Source organism: Lissotriton helveticus, chromosome 10 (genome assembly GCF_964261635.1).
Source record: "Lissotriton helveticus chromosome 10, aLisHel1.1, whole genome shotgun sequence".
Lineage (NCBI taxonomy): Eukaryota > Metazoa > Chordata > Amphibia > Caudata > Salamandridae > Lissotriton > Lissotriton helveticus.
The window spans coordinates 781640117-781660595 of record NC_136071.1 but is presented as its reverse complement, the minus strand read 5'-3'; positions in this window follow the sequence as shown (position 1 = coordinate 781660595).

The window sequence follows — 20479 nt, the reverse complement described above, 5'->3', positions numbered from 1 at the left end:
AAATTAGATCTGAAGGACGCCTACTTTACAATTCCCATGACAAAGGAACACCAACCCTTTCTTCAGTTCATTTGGAAAAACCATCTCTTTCAATTTCAGGCTCTTCCCTTCGGCCTCTCTTCTGCCCCATGGTGTTTCACCAAGGTAGTGAGAGCAGTTGCCTCATGTCTAAGAGAAAAAGGGATTTGTCTCATCATTTACTTAGACGACATCCTGATTCTTTCTCAAGACTATGCTCAAATCATCAAAGATCTGAAGACAGTTATAGACCTCTTAGAAAGTCTGGGTTTTATCATAAACTGGGAAAAATCCATTCTAGTCCCCTCAAAGAAGATGGAGTTCCTGGGCTTCACAGTAGACACAACAGAATGTCTTCTCCTTCTCCCTCCCAAGAAGATTGCCAAAATAAGAAAGGAGATAAAACATGTATTGTAACAAGAAAATCTCTCCCTAAGAGAACTAGCAAGACTTCTAGGCCCTCTATCTTCCTCCATTCAGGCCATTTTTCCTGGACCACTGAATTATCGAGCCCTTCAGAGAATAAAAGCAAGAGCTCTCAGGTCAGGTCTTTGGTACGGAGATCGAATTTCCTTAAACCCAGATGCAATCTTAGAACTAACATGGTGGTTAGACAATCTAGATGCATGGAATGGGAGAGCGATCTTTGGTTCAGCACCAGATTTTATTCTAGAATCGGATGCCAGCCTTCATGGCTGGGGTGCTTGTCTACAGAACCAGAACACTGGAGGAATTTGGTCCCAACAAGAGTCCCTGCACCACATCAATTATCTAGAATTAACTGCAGGACTTTATGCTCTAATGAGCTTCAAACGCTTTCTTCAAGGAAGATCAGTCATATTGAAAATGGACAATATGTCTGCCGTTGCTTACATAAACCGTCTAGGAGGGACCAAGTCAGAAGACCTCTCCATTCTAGCAAAGAAGCTTTGGTTTTTCTGCCTAGAACACAAAATCTCTCTGAGAGCAGAATACCTTCCAGGGAAATCCAATCTTTGCGCAGATTGGAATTCAAGATTCATCTTGGATTACAGCGACTGGAAGCTCAACACTTCTGTTTTCAACTCCCTCAATCATTTCTGGGGCCCATCCCAAATAGATTTATTTGCGAGCAGATTGACTACCCAATTGATATCTTATTTCAGCTGGATGCCCGATCCTGGTGCTCTAGCAGTGAATGCCTTTCTCCAACCTTGGGTAGGGATCAACGCTTATGCCTTCCCTCCATTTGCAATGATCCAGAAACTCCTTCAGAAAGTGAGACAAGAACGATCCTCAATTGTCCTAGTAACTCCTTTTTGGCCATCCCAAGTCTAACGATCTCGCTAGACTTTCGTCAACAGCTTCAACTCTCCTTGGAGAGTCATGGGCCCCTGGAACACATTACGGGTATAGCTACATTTGGAAAGTCTGGTCACGTTGGTGCTTGGAAAGGGACTTGGATCCCGTGGAGGCACCTGTTGTTGATATAGTTAATTTTCTTGGAGAACAATTCGATAGAGGTTCAAGTTACAGATCTCTCAATTGTTTTAGATCTGCTATTTCTGCAGGACATTCTCTAATTAACAATAAAACGGTAGGTAAAAATCCTAATATTTGTAGAATACTTAAAAGTATCAGACTTAGAAGACCTCCTCAACCTAGCTATCAATCTCTTTGAATGTGAATTTAATTCTTGACCTTTTTTGTTCTTGGCCAGTTAATTCTCTTCTCAGCAGGAAGAATCTTTCTATCAAATTAGCTACTCTTCTTTGCTTAATTTCATGCATTAGAGTCTCTGATGTTAAAGCTCTAGATATTTCTTTTAGATCTTACGATATGTTTGGAGTCAAATTTGAAATACATAGAAGAACTAAAACCATGTCAGATTCTATTTTCTATCCTCGTTTTGATACTTGCACTAAACTCTGTGTTGTTCAATGTATGAAAGAATATGATGTGAGAATGAACTCTCTTCGTCCTTTGAATGTATCTCAGTTACTCCTCTCTTTTGTTAAACCAAACCCCATAAAGGAATTTCTTCTAGCTCTATTGCTGGATGGGTTAAAACAGTCATGAAACTTCCTGGAATCAATCTGAATATTTTTAAACCACATTCTATTAGAGGCGCAATGGCCAGTAAGTCATTCTGCTCAGGTGGTAAGTTAGATGATATTCTAAAGGCTGCTGATTGGTCTAATTCTAGAACCTTTGCTCATCATTATTGCAAACCTGTTTCTCACATGTCTGATGTTGATTTACATGGCTACCAACATGCATAATGGTAGCCTCCGGTCTTGTAATGAAATTGCGATTCTCCTATTTACATGACCAGAGAATCTGGATTTCATTAAAGACACGGAGGCTAACATTATCCCTCCCACCCTTCCCTGGGTGGTTGATTAAATGATATAATATATATATAATATATGTTATGATATGCTTATTTGAATTTTTTACTTACAAACAAACATTATTTTCCTTTGCAGGATTACTTACATCCTTTCCTTTGTCAGAAATTGTTATTTAGATGATTGTTTATTATTCTTGTCCTTAATACTTTTATTGGGATTTATTAACAACCTTTCTTTGCCTTGCAGATAACTTGTCTTCTTGATTTCACACCTGGTGTATTCTTCCGTCATCCTTCTTCAAGTTTGATGTTTCATTGGATTTGTTTGGACTTTTCCTTTTTCATTGTCACCACATTTAAAAGAGGCTGATTGCCTAGTGATTCATGCTATTGTTGATTCATATGTATTCTAAGTTGGAACTTTTGCTTTGTGACATATGCGGCTATGCTTGGACTGCATTAAAAGTTGCATGCATAATGTTAGCCTCCGTGTCTTTAATGAAATCCAGATTCTCTGGTCATGTAAATAGGAGAATCGCAATTACATTTGCTCTTGGCCCGTTTTGGCCAAGAAGGGGGGGATTGATGCCCATCGCCTCTCCTCCTTCTATCCCTATGAACGTAGCCACCAGAATTTGGCAGCACATAACTGGGTACATCCTCCTGAGCGCCAACACCCGATAGTACCTAATTGGGTGCAACCACCTGTGCGCCCGCCCCCGATAGTTCCTAATTGGGTGCAACCACCCGAGCTGCAGCACCCGATAGTACCAAACTGGGTGCAACCCCCTGAGCACCAGCACCCGATAGTACCAAACTGGGTGCAACCCCCTGAGCGTCAGCCCCTGTTAGCTCCCAAGTGGGTGCAACACCTGAGCGCCAACATCCGACAGTTCCAAATTGGGCGCAACCATCTGAGCGCACGTGGAACAATACAGGTTATTGGTACCCACAGAAGAACAGGAGTAGAGAGTGGGGTCAGCGGCCGTGGCGCCCTAACAGCGACCATCTTACTGCGGGGGGTGGCGGGGTATCCCCGTTAGTAATAGATTTGATTGTCCGGAAATGGTCGATTGACCATCGGCCACCCCATTTAGGGATAACTCTACCCAGGGGGCCCAGGGGACAGATGTGATGACAGGTAGCACCTTGGCTATTCCCCATGAAACCCGCTTGGCCCCAGACCTACTTAACGTCCCAAATTCTATTATAAATACAGTAGGTCCCCATACCTCATGCAGGATCCCGGACATTAAAGTAGCTATTTCAGTGGCTAACCAGAAGCCATTTGAAGTGCCTTTAGGTGACAAGCAGCTTGCCCCTGACATATTGCCCGCCCCACGACGAGACAGGGTTACTAATATAGCAGTCGTATTGGCGGGGCTTAATTTTGTTACCTGGAATATAGCAGGTATTTCAAGTAAATTGAATACCCCCTTCTGGGAGGAATTTATAGGGGCCGGTCATGACATTATCTGTCTTCAAGAAACATGGTGCCAAGAACCAATTTATGTAGAGGGCTATTCATCCTATTGCCTTAACGCATCCAACTCTCCATCGGGTAGAGCCAAGGGCGGCCTATTGATGTTAATCTCTAACAAGTTGATTGATTTCAAAACCAAAAGTTATTCCTTTATTGCACCTCATAGCCAGGTGTTGCGGTTGGAGGCCAATAAATCTAGAGACCTAATCCTTGTTAATTTTTATAACAACATCTTCGATGCCACTAGGGGAAACATTTTACTCCCCCTGGAAACCGAACTTAAAAGTGTACTGGCATCCTCCCGTAGAGTGGCAGTCATCTTGTGGGCTGGCGATTTCAACATTCAGCCATGCCCTTTAGCATCAGATAACCCTTGTGGTTTTAGGAGAGAGTTGGGCAATAACGGGGTGATAGACAAAGTGGATCCTCTTCACTTTCCACACTGTAATTATGGTAGCCTTTTAAATAACATGATAGCTAAATTTGACCTAGACCTGCTTAGCTGCAACAGAAACAAGTTTAATCATACTTGCCCTACATTCACAAGCAGGCATGCTAATACTAATATCGATCACATTTTGCTGTCAAACATTAGTGAATTTACCAACCTAAGGGTGAGGGAAAAATCCCTTAGCGATCATAATAGTATCTTTCTAACCCTACTGGGTTGGGGATTTAAGTCATCCATTAGAGAATTTTTCTCTACCGATATAGTCCCCACGAGACCGAATGGCCCAAGGATCAAGTGGGCCGGAATTGACCCCGCGACAAAACTTAAGGAGGTCGTGGAAAAATGTAGGAATGAGATTTTCTATTGTTTAGGAGAAGTCACCAACTCGACAACCATGCTGTCAAGTTACATCAGGATTAATACAGCCATAGAAGCTGTATTTACAAAGAAGCAATCTAAAACCAGAGCAGCTAGGCTGGGATGGTTTGATAAACCCTGCACCCTGTCCCTACGTGAACTTAAAAGGGCACTATGTCTTAAACCACGCAATCATAATAATATCAAAACTTTGCGTGTTAAATATAAGGAGGCCCTCTCCAATAGAAAAATGGCCCTGCAAGAAGAAGCCTGGGATAATCTTAATCGAGCGGCGGAAACCTAAAATAGCAAACTCTATTGGGAGACCATAAATAGCCCCTTTTTAAACACTGAGGGAATTCCAGAATTAACATCCTATGTAGCATGTAACGCATGGATTGATCATTTTTCTAATATTTTTAACCCGGAAGGGAAGCCCTTAGAAATTCCGGCCCAAGAGGTTTCAGCCTGGTTGCCCTTATCACTGGGAATTACTTTGGAGGAGGTGTACGAAGGCTTGTCTGATAGCAAAGGTGGTAAGGCCCCTGGCCCCGATGGGGTACCTATAGACCTTCTTAAAGCCGAAATGAATTTATGGGCACCCATCCTAGTGAGGGTTTTCAATGCTGCAGCCGAGGGATGTACACCACCATCTTGGGGCCAGTCGGTCATCATTCCTATATTTAAGAAAGGAAGTAAATCGGAGGCGCGTAATTATCGCCCCATCTCCTTATTGGATGCCTCAGTAAAGGTGATGAGTCGAATTATGTTGCAGAGGCTGGAAACCTGGGCAAATGAAAAGGATATTTTAACCAAGGTTCTTTATGGTTTTAGAAAAGGTATGGGGACATTAGAACAGTGTGTAAATTTAGATCTCTTAATCAATAAATACACGGAAGTTAAAGAGGGGAATTTGTTTTTATGATTTGGTTGACCACCGTATACTATGGCAGGTCCTGTTAGAGGCAGGAGCACCAAAGGAGATTGTACATTTCTTGGCCAGGTTATATGAGAGACTGTCATGCAAGGTGCGCTACGGACCCCTAGGCGAATGTACCTCCTTTTTTAAAGTTTCAAGAGGCATACGCCAGGGATGTGTTTTGGCCCCCCTTTTATTTTCCCTTTTTATTAACCAAATCGATTCTATATTGTGCCAGACCCCTGCTGATGCACCTTTGATTGGAGGTAAACCGGTGCCAATTTTATTGTATGCGGATGACGTTGTGCTATTGTCCCGCACACAGATTGGTTTACAGCGCCTAATTGATAGATTTATGATGTTTATAGAAAGTAGGAAGCTACTAGTAAATAAATCTAAAACCTTTGTAATGTCCTGTGGGATGAAAGCTAAGAAAACCCATTCCAGCTTTTTTATTGATAAGGTCAAGATGGTACAAGTAAAAACCTTTTGTTACTTAGGAATCAGTTTTGCTAATAGTGGGTCATGGCAATCTGAGTTCGAAAACATCAGCCTAAAAACGAAGAGATCCACCAACAGCATCTTTAGATTTTCATCTAAACTTGGGGTGAGGAGCATCAAAGATATGATGAATATTTATAATGTAAAATGTGTGTCCTCAGCACTATATGGTGCCGGGGTCTGGGGTCATTGTGTTGGTCCAAATGTGCAGAGAGACGAAAATAAGTTCCTCAGAAAACTGTTATGTGTACCACCTTCAGCATCAGTGGAACTGATCCATGAAGAAGTAGGAATTGAATTTATTTCGGATCTAGCAGCACTGCGCCCCTTGCTGCTTTGGCGCTCAATCTGGACCAAGCCGGAAGCCCAATTTACTCAGGAGATAATTCTTGATTGCCTCAGGTTGGATCACTCCTCACGCATTCCCTGGCTTAAGTACATATACCACTGGTTTTATCTACTTTTCCAGTTTGACATTTTTCTTGACCCTAGATCTGTGGTTTCAATCCCAAAAAAAGATATTAAACTAAGGTTTTTAAGTCATAAGAAAGAAGGTCGTGCAAAGGTGTCTGGAAAACTGCAAACCGTGATGACCTACCGGGATTACAATCTACCCACTGGTTTCCAACCTTACCTCTCTGGTGTCACTCGTAACTCTCACCGGTTTGTTTTAACACGCTTACGATTGGGAATAGTCCATCATCTTGTTGCATTTCCTACAATGAATTTTAGATCTGATATAGCATTCCCTTGTGACTATGTTTCTCGCCAGAGCTGCTGCCATTTCTTACTGTTTTGCAAATTTTATCACTTTTTTAGGGTAACATATTTAAAACCCGTCTTTTTAAAACACAATGTTCGTTCCACGAGGAATGCTTTACGGCTACTTAGTTCCTTAGAGGATATGGATATCTGCTTTTTTTGTAGCGACATATATATTAAAATATACAGCTGCCAGGAAAGCCATAGTTTTATGCTATTTCGGACTGTGTCCTGTTTCTACCATGGCCTCCTATCTGTATATTTTATTAATGTACAGCTGCCAGGAAAACCATAGTTTTATGATTTTCCTGTCTGTATATTTGTTTATTTATTCCTGTGTAATATATCATGTATATAGTATACTGTATGAACTTTAAATGAATTTAGTCTTTTGGCTTACAGCTTTTGTCTAGTAGAAATTTAACTTTGGTTATATTATGTTCTTAGAACCCCCTCTTGTTGTGTCCTTGATGCCTTTTATCCATGCATGTTATTATGTATATAATGGTTCCCCCGTGATTGTTTCTTATTGCTGTGTCCTTGACGGCTTTTTAGCAATGTATGTTGTATACGTATGTGTTCTGCTTGTATGGTTTGTTTTACAAATCGAATAAAGCTTTTGAACTGAACTGAACTGACTGCTCTTTCAGCCAGTTCCAGTTCAACTGCAGGTCCCACTTCACAAGTAACAGTGGACAGTTCAATCAACAGTCTTTTTTTATCAACAATGGATAGAGAAATCAATTCACAGGGCAAGTAAGATCGGTCCTTACCGTAAGTGTAAATCCTGTTCCTCCACTATTTCTGGGCAACTTGCATCTAATCACAACAGGTCCTTGGGTGTTGAAAACTGCTACAGGTTTAGAATTAGAATAGAATTTTAGGGTGTCCCAATCAAAAATGTCTTACCAAACCCCATACACCTCTCCTCAAAGATCTTTTAATGAAAGGTGCGGTAGAGCCCACCACATTTGATCCTTCAGGTTCTTGAGCAATATTTCAAAAGGAAAAACAAGAAAGTAAGACCTGTCATTAATCTGTGCAGCTGCAATCAATTTGTCCTTCACAGACATTTCAAACTGGAGACCATTCTCCAGCTTAGAGACTGTCTATAACCTTTGGATTTGGAAGGTTCAATTGGCTCCGAACAATGCTTACTTGTCTGACACACTCTTTCCATCTCATTGGAAATTTCTTCCATTTCAGTGGGAGAGTAAATGGCATCAGTTCATAGCTCACTATTGTTTCACAAAACTCCTGAAAAAAGTGATGTCACATATAATACTCTAGAGCAAACGATTGATAATGTTACTGAGATTACATTTTAATGCTGTCTCAGGACAAGAGTATTCTTATGGTTCGTCTTCAATATACAGTGCTGCTCCTAGAGTGTTTGGGGGTTTTAATAAATCTATCAAAAACCATTTTGTTTCCTGTCTAAGAAATATAATTTCTAGGTTTTTTGTTGGATTTTTTATCTTGCACTTTACAACCCCCTTAACCAAAACTTTTTATTATCTGAAAATAAATGTCTCACTTATTAGCTTTTTCATATATATCCTTTCACCACTTAGCCAGGATTGTGGGTCTCTTACCCTCTTCAGTACTAGCAGTATTCCTGACTCTTTCAAAGATTAAAAAGATTTAACATTTTCATATCAGAAAAAGTCTAAATTGTTCCGATCTGATTCCTTTGGATTTATAACAGTCATTACATGGCAACTGCTTTTCCATTGAATTTTGTTTTTAATTGGAAGTCTGCAGTACCTTTACTTCGCAGGAATCTCTCTCTCTCTCTCTCTCTCTCTCTCTCTCTCTCTCTCATAGAGAGCATATGGAGCTTCGAAACGCGTCGGGCAGATCCCGTACGGAGCGGCGTCTACGAGTGGATCCCCGTCCTCACCTATACATAAACCAAGCTGCTGTTCGCGTGCTACTCAAAGGTGGACACCTTCGAGCATTGATTTATACGCGGCCGTCCAGCCGCGGAGTATGCACCACCCCGGTACCCTGGGGGTCACCAAAGTGAAGCAGCAGTCGTACTTGGAATCGAGGACGGGCCCACTTGTGGAGTCCATACAGGACTTGATTGTGTGCTTCCCGGACCACACTTTCCAGAATGCACAGTCTCATTTGAGCCTCCCATCGGTGGGTGTGTTATATATAAAATGGGGAAGTGGGTCGGCGGTTGCGCACACCGCTTCCGTTAAAGCCCCTGAAGAGAAGCATATGGAGATTCGAAACGCGTCAGGCAGATCCCGAACTGAGCGGCGTCTACGAACGGATCCCCGTCCTCACCTATACATAAACCAAGCTGCTGTTCGCGTGCTACTCAAAGGTGGACACCTTCGAGCATTGATTTATACGCGGCCGTCCAGCCGCGGAGTATGCACCACCCTGGTACCCACGAAAGTGAAGCAGCAGTCGTACTTGGAATCGAGGACGGGCCCACTTGTGGAGTCCATACAGGACTTGATTGTGTGCTTCCCGGACCACACTTCCCAGAATGCACAGTCTCATTTGAGCCTCCCATCGGTGGGTGTGTTACATATAAAATGGAGAAGTGGGTCGGCGGTTGCGCACACCGCTTCCGTTAAAGCCCCTGAAGAGAAGCATTTGAAGCTTCGAAACACGTCGGGCAGATCCCGAACGGAGCGGCGTCTACGAACGGATCCCCGTCCTCACCTATACATAAACCAAGCTGCTGTTCGCGTGCTACTCAAAGGTGGACACCTTCGAGCATTGATTTATACGCGGCCTCCAGCCGCGGAGTATGCACCACCCCGGTACCCTGGGGGTCACGAAAGTGAAACAGCAGTCGTACTTGGAATCGAGGACGGGCCCACTTGTGGAGTCCATACAGGACTTGATTGTGTGCTTCCCGGACCACACTTCCCAGAATGCACAGTCTCATTTGAGCCTCCCATCGGTGGGTGTGTTACATATAAAATGGAGAAGTGGGTCGGCGGTTGCGCACATCGCTTCCGTTAAAGCCCCTGAAGAGAAGCATATGGAGCTTCGAAACGCGTCAGGCAGATCCCGAACGGAGCGGCGTCTACGAACGGATCCCCGTCCTCACCTATACATAAACCAAGCTGCTGTTCGCGTGCTACTCAAAGGTGGACACCTTCGAGCATTGATTTATACACGGCCGTCCAGCCGCGGAATATGCACCACCCCGGTACCCTGGGGGTCACGAAAGTGAAGCAGCAGTCGTACTTGGAATCGAGGACGGGCCCACTTGTGGAGTCCATACAGGACTTGATTGTGTGCTTCCCGGACCACACTTCCCAGAATGCACAGTCTCACTTGAGCCTCCCATCGGTGGGTGTGTTACATATAAAATGGAGAAGTGGGTCGGCGGTTGCGCACACCGCTTCCGTTAAAGCCCCTGAAGAGAAGCATATGGAGCTTCGAAACGCGTCGGGCAGATCCCGAACGGAGCGGCGTCTACGAACGGATCCCCGTCCTCACCTATACATAAACCAAGCTGCTGTTCGCGTTCTACTCAAAGGTGGACACCTTCGAGCATTGATTTATACGCGGCCGTCCAGCCGCGGAGTATGCACCACCCCGGTACCCTGGGGGTCACGAAAGTGAAGCAGCAGTCGTACTTGGAATCGAGGACGGGCCCACTTGTGGAGTCCATACAGGACTTGATTGTGTGCTTCCCGGACCACACTTCCCAGAATGCACAGTCTCATTTGAGCCTCCCATCGGTGGGTGTGTTACATATAAAATGGAGAAGTGGGTCGGCGGTTGCGCACACCGCTTCCGTTAAAGCCCCTGAAGAGAAGCATATGGAGCTTCGAAACGCGTCGGGCAGATCCCGAACGGAGCGGCGTCTACGAACGGATCCCCGTCCTCACCTATACATAAACCAAGCTGCTGTTCGCGTGCTACTCAAAGGTGGACACCTTCGAGCATTGATTTATACGCGGCCGTCCAGCCGCGGAGTATGCACCACCCCGGTACCCTGGGGGTCACGAAAGTGAAGCAGCAGTCGTACTTGGAATCGAGGACGGGCCCACTTGTGGAGTCCATACAGGACTTGATTGTGTGCTTCCCGGACCACACTTCCCAGAATGCACAGTCTCATTTGAGCCTCCCATCGGTGGGTGTGTTACATATAAAATGGAGAAGTGGGTCGGCGGTTGCGCACACGGCTTCCGTTAAAGCCCCTGAAGAGAAGCATATGGAGCTTCGAAACGCGTCGGGCAGATCCTGAACGGAGCGGCGTCTACGAACGGATCCCCGTCCTCACCTATACATAAACCAAGCTGCTGTTCGCGTGCTACTCAAAGGTGGACACCTTCGAGCATTGATTTATACGCGGCCGTCCAGCCGCGGGGTATGCACCACCCCGGTACCCTGGGGGTCACGAAAGTGAAGCAGCAGTCGTACTTGGAATCGAGGACGGGCCCACTTGTGGAGTCCATACAGGACTTGATTGTGTGCTTCCCGGACCACACTTCCCAGAATGCACAGTCTCATTTGAGCCTCCCATCGGTGGGTGTGTTACATATAAAATGGAGAAGTGGGTCGGCGGTTGCGCACACCGCTTTTGTTAAAGCCCCTGAAGAGAAGCATATGGAGCTTCGAAACGCGTCGGGCAGATCCCGAACGGAGCGGCGTCTACGAACGGATCCCCGTCCTCACCTATACATAAACCAAGCTGCTGTTCGCGTGCTACTCAAAGGTGGACACCTTCGAGCATTGATTTATACGCGGCCGTCCAGCCGCGGAGTATGCACCACCCTGGTACCCTGGGGGTCACGAAAGTGAAGCAGCAGTCGTACTTGGAATCGAGGACGGGCCCACTTGTGGAGTCCATACAGGACTTGATTGTGTGCTTCCCGGACCACACTTCCCAGAATGCACAGTCTCATTTGAGCCTCCCATCGGTGGGTGTGTTACATATAAAATGGAGAAGTGGGTCGGCGGTTGCGCACACCGCTTCCGTTAAAGCCCCTGAAGAGAAGCATATGAAGCTTCGAAACGCGTCGGGCAGATCCCGAACGGAGCGGAGTCTACGAACGGATCCCCGTCCTCACCTATACATAAACCAAGCTGCTGTTCGCGTGCTACTCAAAGGTGGACACCTTCGAGCATTGATTTATACGCGGCCGTCCAGCCGCGGAGTATGCACCACCCCGGTACCCTGGGGGTCACGAAAGTGAAGCAGCAGTCGTACTTGGAATCGAGGACGGGCCCACTTGTGGAGTCCATACAGGACTTGATTGTGTGCTTCCCGGACCACACTTCCCAGAATGCACAGTCTCATTTGAGCCTCCCATCGGTGGGTGTGTTACATATAAAATGGAGAAGTTGGTCGGCGGTTGCGCACACCGCTTCCGTTAAAGCCCCTGAAGAGAAGCATATGGAGCTTCGAAACGCGTCGGGCAGATCCCGAACGGAGCGGCGTCTACGAACGGATCCCCGTCCTCACCTATACATAAACCAAGCTGCTGTTCGCGTGCTACTCAAAGGTGGACACCTTCGAGCATTGATTTATACGCGGCCGTCCAGCCGCGGAGTATGCACCACCCCGGTACCCTGGGGGTCACGAAAGTGAAGCAGCAGTCGTACTTGGAATCGAGGACGGGCCCACTTGTGGAGTCCATACAGGACTTGATTGTGTGCTTCCCGGACCACACTTCCCAGAATGCACAGTCTCATTTGAGCCTCCCATCGGTCGGTGTGTTACATATAAAATGGAGAAGTGGGTCGGCGGTTGCGCACACCGCTTCCGTTAAAGCCCCTGAATAGAAGCATATGGAGCTTCGAAACGCGTCGGGCAGATCCCGAACGGAGCGGCGTCTACGAACGGATCCCCGTCCTCACCTATACATAAACCAAGCTGCTGTTCGCGTGCTACTCAAAGGTGGACACCTTCGAGCATTGATTTATACGCGGCCGTCCAGCCGCGGAGTATGCACCACCCCGGTACCCTGGGGGTCACGAAAGTGAAGCAGCAGTCGTACTTGGAATCGAGGACGGGCCCACTTGTGGAGTCCATACAGGACTTGATTGTGTGCTTCCCGGACCACACTTCCCAGAATGCACAGTCTCATTTGAGCCTCCCATCGGTGGGTGTGTTACATATAAAATGGAGAAGTGGGTCGGCGGTTGCGCACACGGCTTCCGTTAAAGCCCCTGAAGAGAAGCATATGGAGCTTCGAAACGCGTCGGGCAGATCCTGAACGGAGCGGCGTCTACGAACGGATCCCCGTCCTCACCTATACATAAACCAAGCTGCTGTTCGCGTGCTACTCAAAGGTGGACACCTTCGAGCATTGATTTATACGCGGCCGTCCAGCCGCGGGGTATGCACCACCCCGGTACCCTGGGGGTCACGAAAGTGAAGCAGCAGTCGTACTTGGAATCGAGGACGGGCCCACTTGTGGAGTCCATACAGGACTTGATTGTGTGCTTCCCGGACCACACTTCCCAGAATGCACAGTCTCATTTGAGCCTCCCATCGGTGGGTGTGTTACATATAAAATGGAGAAGTGGGTCGGTGGTTGCGCACACCGCTTCCGTTAAAGCCCCTGAAGAGAAGCATATGGAGCTTCGAAACCCGTCGGGCAGATCCCGTACGGAGCGGCGTCTACGAGTGGATCCCCGTCCTCACCTATACATAAACCAAGCTGCTGTTCGCGTGCTACTCAAAGGTGGACACCTTCGAGCATTGATTTATACGCGGCCGTCCAGCCGCGGAGTATGCACCACCCCGGTACCCTGGGGGTCACGAAAGTGAAGCAGCAGTCGTACTTGGAATCGAGGACGGGCCCACTTGTGGAGTCCATACAGGACTTGATTGTGTGCTTCCCGGACCACACTTCCCAGAATGCACAGTCTCATTTGAGCCTCCCATCGGTGGGTGTGTTACATATAAAATGGAGAAGTGGGTCGGCGGTTGCGCACACCGCTTCCGTTAAAGCCCCTGAAGAGAAGCATATGGAGCTTCGAAACGCGTCGGGCAGATCCCGAACGGAGCGGAGTCTACGAACGGATCCCCGTCCTCACCTATACATAAACCAAGCTGCTGTTCGCGTGCTACTCAAAGGTGGACACCTTCGAGCATTGATTTATACGCGGCCGTCCAGCCGCGGAGTATGCACCACCCCGGTACCCTGGGGGTCACGAAAGTGAAGCAGCAGTCGTACTTGGAATCGAGGACGGGCCCACTTGTGGAGTCCATACAGGACTTGATTGTGTGCTTCCCGGACCACACTTCCCAGAATGCACAGTCTCATTTGAGCCTCCCATCGGTGGGTGTGTTACATATAAAATGGAGAAGTTGGTTGGCGGTTGCGCACACCGCTTCCGTTAAAGCCCCTGAAGAGAAGCATATGGAGCTTCGAAACGCGTCGGGCAGATCCCGAACGGAGCGGCGTCTACGAACGGATCCCCGTCCTCACCTATACATAAACCAAGCTGCTGTTCGCGTGCTACTCAAAGGGGGACACCTTCGAGCATTGATTTATACGCGGCCTCCAGCCGCGGAGTATGCACCACCCCGGTACCCTGGGGGTCACGAAAGTGAAGCAGCAGTCGTACTTGGAATCGAGGACGGGCCCACTTGTGGAGTCCATACAGGACTTGATTGTGTGCTTCCCGGACCACACTTCCCAGAATGCACAGTCTCATTTGAGCCTCCCATCGGTGGGTGTGTTACATATAAAATGGAGAAGTGGGTCGGCGGTTGCGCACACCGCTTCCGTTAAAGCCCCTGAAGAGAAGCATATGGAGCTTCGAAACGCGTCAGGCAGATCCCGAACGGAGCGGCGTCTACGAACGGATCCCCGTCCTCACCTATACATAAACCAAGCTGCTGTTCGCGTGCTACTCAAAGGTGGACACCTTCGAGCATTGATTTATACGCGGCCGTCCAGCCGCGGAGTATGCACCACCCCGGTACCCTGGGGGTCACGAAAGTGAAGCAGCAGTCGTACTTGGAATCGAGGACGGGCCCACTTGTGGAGTCCATACAGGACTTGATTGTGTGCTTCCCGGACCACACTTCCCAGAATGCACAGTCTCATTTGAGCCTCCCATCGGTGGGTGTGTTACATATAAAATGGAGAAGTGGGTCGGCGGTTGCGCACACCGCTTCCGTTAAAGCCCCTGAAGAGAAGCATATGGAGCTTCGAAACGCGTCGGGCAGATCCCGAACGGAGCGGCGTCTACGAACGGATCCCCGTCCTCACCTATACATAAACCAAGCTGCTGTTCGCGTGCTACTCAAAGGTGGACACCTTCGAGCATTGATTTATACGCGGCCGTCCAGCCGCGGAGTATGCACCACCCCGGTACCCTGGGGGTCACGAAAGTGAAGCAGCAGTCGTACTTGGAATCGAGGACGGGCCCACTTGTGGAGTCCATACAGGACTTGATTGTGTGCTTCCCGGACCACACTTCCCAGAATGCACAGTCTCATTTGAGCCTCCCATCGGTGGGTGTGTTACATATAAAATGGAGAAGTGGGTCGGCGGTTGCGCACACCGCTTCCGTTAAAGCCCCTGAAGAGAAGCATATGGAGCTTCGAAACGCGTCGGGCAGATCCTGAACGGAGCGGCGTCTACGAACGGATCCCCGTCCTCACCTATACATAAACCAAGCTGCTGTTCGCGTGCTACTCAAAGGTGGACACCTTCGAGCATTGATTTATACGCGGCCGTCCAGCCGCGGAGTATGCACCACCCCGGTACCCTGGGGGTCACGAAAGTGAAGCAGCAGTCGTACTTGGAATCGAGGACGGGCCCACTTGTGGAGTCCATACAGGACTTGATTGTGTGCTTCCCGGACCACACTTCCCAGAATGCACAGTCTCACTTGAGCCTCCCATCGGTGGGTGTGTTACATATAAAATGGAGAAGTGGGTCGGCGGTTGCGCACACCGCTTCCGTTAAAGCCCCTGAAGAGAAGCATATGGAGCTTCGAAACGCGTCGGGCAGATCCCGAACGGAGCGGCGTCTACGAACGGATCCCCGTCCTCACCTATACATAAACCAAGCTGCTGTTCACGTGCTACTCAAAGGTGGACACCTTCGAGCATTGATTTATACGCGGCCGTCCAGCCGCGGAGTATGCACCACCCCGGTACCCTGGGGGTCACGAAAGTGAAGCAGCAGTCGTACTTGGAATCGAGGACGGGCCCACTTGTGGAGTCCATACAGGACTTGATTGTGTGCTTCCCGGACCACACTTCCCAGAATGCACAGTCTCATTTGAGCCTCCCATCGGTGGGTGTGTTACATATAAAATGGAGAAGTGGGTCGGCGGTTGCGCACACGGCTTCCGTTAAAGCCCCTGAAGAGAAGCATATGGAGCTTCGAAACGCGTCGGGCAGATCCTGAACGGAGCGGCGTCTACGAACGGATCCCCGTCCTCACCTATACATAAACCAAGCTGCTGTTCGCGTGCTACTCAAAGGTGGACACCTTCGAGCATTGATTTATACGCGGCCGTCCAGCCGCGGGGTATGCACCACCCCGGTACCCTGGGGGTCACGAAAGTGAAGCAGCAGTCGTACTTGGAATCGAGGACGGGCCCACTTGTGGAGTCCATACAGGACTTGATTGTGTGCTTCCCGGACCACACTTCCCAGAATGCACAGTCTCATTTGAGCCTCCCATCGGTGGGTGTGTTACATATAAAATGGAGAAGTGGGTCGGTGGTTGCGCACACCGCTTCCGTTAAAACCCCTGAAGAGAAGCATATGGAGCTTCGAAACCCGTCGGGCAGATCCCGTACGGAGCGGCGTCTACGAGTGGATCCCCGTCCTCACCTATACATAAACCAAGCTGCTGTTCGCGTGCTACTCAAAGGTGGACACCTTCGAGCATTGATTTATACGCGGCCGTCCAGCCGCGGAGTATGCACCACCCCGGTACCCTGGGGGTCACGAAAGTGAAGCAGCAGTCGTACTTGGAATCGAGGACGGGCCCACTTGTGGAGTCCATACAGGACTTGATTGTGTGCTTCCCGGACCACACTTCCCAGAATGCACAGTCTCATTTGAGCCTCCCATCGGTGGGTGTGTTACATATAAAATGGAGAAGTGGGTCGGCGGTTGCGCACACCGCTTCCGTTAAAGCCCCTGAAGAGAAGCATATGGAGCTTCGAAACGCGTCGGGCAGATCCCGAACGGAGCGGCGTCTACGAACGGATCCCCGTCCTCACCTATACATAAACCAAGCTGCTGTTCGCGTGCTACTCAAAGGTGGACACCTTCGAGCATTGATTTATACGCGGCCGTCCAGCCGCGGAGTATGCACCACCCTGGTACCCTGGGGGTCACGAAAGTGAAGCAGCAGTCGTACTTGGAATCGAGGACGGGCCCACTTGTGGAGTCCATACAGGACTTGATTGTGTGCTTCCCGGACCACACTTCCCAGAATGCACAGTCTCATTTGAGCCTCCCATCGGTGGGTGTGTTACATATAAAATGGAGAAGTGGGTCGGCGGTTGCGCACACCGCTTCCGTTAAAGCCCCTGAAGAGAAGCATATGAAGCTTCGAAACGCGTCGGGCAGATCCCGAACGGAGCGGAGTCTACGAACGGATCCCCGTCCTCACCTATACATAAACCAAGCTGCTGTTCGCGTGCTACTCAAAGGTGGACACCTTCGAGCATTGATTTATACGCGGCCGTCCAGCCGCGGAGTATGCACCACCCCGGTACCCTGGGGGTCACGAAAGTGAAGCAGCAGTCGTACTTGGAATCGAGGACGGGCCCACTTGTGGAGTCCATACAGGACTTGATTGTGTGCTTCCCGGACCACACTTCCCAGAATGCACAGTCTCATTTGAGCCTCCCATCGGTGGGTGTGTTACATATAAAATGGAGAAGTTGGTCGGCGGTTGCGCACACCGCTTCCGTTAAAGCCCCTGAAGAGAAGCATTTGGAGCTTCGAAACGCGTCGGGCAGATCCCGAACGGAGCGGCGTCTACGAACTGATCCCCGTCCTCACCTATACATAAACCAAGCTGCTGTTCGCGTGCTACTCAAAGGTGGACACCTTCGAGCATTGATTTATACGCGGCCGTCCAGCCGCGGAGTATGCACCACCCCGGTACCCTGGGGGTCACGAAAGTGAAGCAGCAGTCGTACTTGGAATCGAGGACGGGCCCACTTGTGGAGTCCATACAGGACTTGATTGTGTGCTTCCCGGACCACACTTCCCAGAATGCACAGTCTCATTTGAGCCTCCCATCGGTCGGTGTGTTACATATAAAATGGAGAAGTGGGTCGGCGGTTGCGCACACCGCTTCCGTTAAAGCCCCTGAATAGAAGCATATGGAGCTTCGAAACGCGTCGGGCAGATCCCGAACGGAGCGGCGTCTACGAACGGATCCCCGTCCTCACCTATACATAAACCAAGCTGCTGTTCACGTGCTACTCAAAGGTGGACACCTTCGAGCATTGATTTATACGCGGCCGTCCAGCCGCGGAGTATGCACCACCCCGGTACCCTGGGGGTCACGAAAGTGAAGCAGCAGTCGTACTTGGAATCGAGGACGGGCCCACTTGTGGAGTCCATACAGGACTTGATTGTGTGCTTCCCGGACCACACTTCCCAGAATGCACAGTCTCATTTGAGCCTCCCATCGGTGGGTGTGTTACATATAAAATGGAGAAGTGGGTCGGCGGTTGCGCACACGGCTTCCGTTAAAGCCCCTGAAGAGAAGCATATGGAGCTTCGAAACGCGTCGGGCAGATCCTGAACGGAGCGGCGTCTACGAACGGATCCCCGTCCTCACCTATACATAAACCAAGCTGCTGTTCGCGTGCTACTCAAAGGTGGACACCTTCGAGCATTGATTTATACGCGGCCGTCCAGCCGCGGGGTATGCACCACCCCGGTACCCTGGGGGTCACGAAAGTGAAGCAGCAGTCGTACTTGGAATCGAGGACGGGCCCACTTGTGGAGTCCATACAGGACTTGATTGTGTGCTTCCCGGACCACACTTCCCAGAATGCACAGTCTCATTTGAGCCTCCCATCGGTGGGTGTGTTACATATAAAATGGAGAAGTGGGTCGGTGGTTGCGCACACCGCTTCCGTTAAAGCCCCTGAAGAGAAGCATATGGAGCTTCGAAACCCGTCGGGCAGATCCCGTACGGAGCGGCGTCTACGAGTGGATCCCCGTCCTCACCTATACATAAACCAAGCTGCTGTTCGCGTGCTACTCAAAGGTGGACACCTTCGAGCATTGATTTATACGCGGCCGTCCAGCCGCGGAGTATGCACCACCCCGGTACCCTGGGGGTCACGAAAGTGAAGCAGCAGTCGTACTTGGAATCGAGGACGGGCCCACTTGTGGAGTCCATACAGGACTTGATTGTGTGCTTCCCGGACCACACTTCCCAGAATGCACAGTCTCATTTGAGCCTCCCATCGGTGGGTGTGTTACATATAAAATGGAGAAGTGGGTCGGCGGTTGCGCACACCGCTTCCATTAAAGCCCCTGAAGAGAAGCATATGGAGCTTCGAAACGCGTCGGGCAGATCCCGAACGGAGCGGAGTCTACGAACGGATCCCCGTCCTCACCTATACATAAACCAAGCTGCTGTTCGCGTGCTACTCAAAGGTGGACACCTTCGAGCATTGATTTATACGCGGCCGTCCAGCCCGGAGTATGCACCACCCCGGTACCCTGGGGGTCACGAAAGTGAAGCAGCAGTCGTATTTGGAATCGAGGACGGGCCCACTTGTGGAGTCCATACAGGACTTGATTGTGTGCTTCCCGGACCACACTTCCCAGAATGCACAGTCTCATTTGAGCCTCCCATCGGTGGGTGTGTTACATATAAAATGGAGAAGTTGGTTGGCGGTTGCGCACACCGCTTCCGTTAAAGCCCCTGAAGAGAAGCATATGGAGCTTCGAAACGCGTCGGGCAGATCCCGAACGGAGCGGCGTCTACGAACGGATCCCCGTCCTCACCTATACATAAACCAAGCTGCTGTTCGCGTGCTACTCAAAGGGGGACACCTTCGAGCATTGATTTATACGCGGCCTCCAGCCGCGGAGTATGCACCACCCCGGTACCCTGGGGGTCACGAAAGTGAAGCAGCAGTCGTACTTGGAATCGAGGACGGGCCCACTTGTGGAGTCCATACAGGACTTGATTGTGTGCTTCCCGGACCACACTTCCCAGAATGCACAGTCTCATTTGAGCCTCCCATCGGTGGGTGTGTTACATATAAAATGGAGAAGTGGGTCGGCGGTTGCGCACACCGCTTCCGTTAAAGCCCCTGAAGAGAAGCATATGGAGCTTCGAAACGCGTCAGGCAGATCCCGAACGGAGCGGCGTCTACGAACGGATCCCCGTCCTCACCTATACATAAACCAAGCTGCTGTTCGCGTGCTACTCAAAGGTGGACACCTTCGAGCATTGATTTATACGCGGCCGTCCAGCCGCGGAGTATGCACCACCCCGGTACCCTGGGGGTCACGAAAGTGAAGCAGCAGTCGTACTTGGAATCGAGGACGGGCCCACTTGTGGAGTCCATACAGGACTTGATTGTGTGCTTCCCGGACCACACTTCCCAGAATGCACAGTCTCATTTGAGCCTCCCATCGGTGGGTGTGTTACATATAAAATGGAGAAGTGGGTCGGCGGTTGCGCACACCGCTTCCGTTAAAGC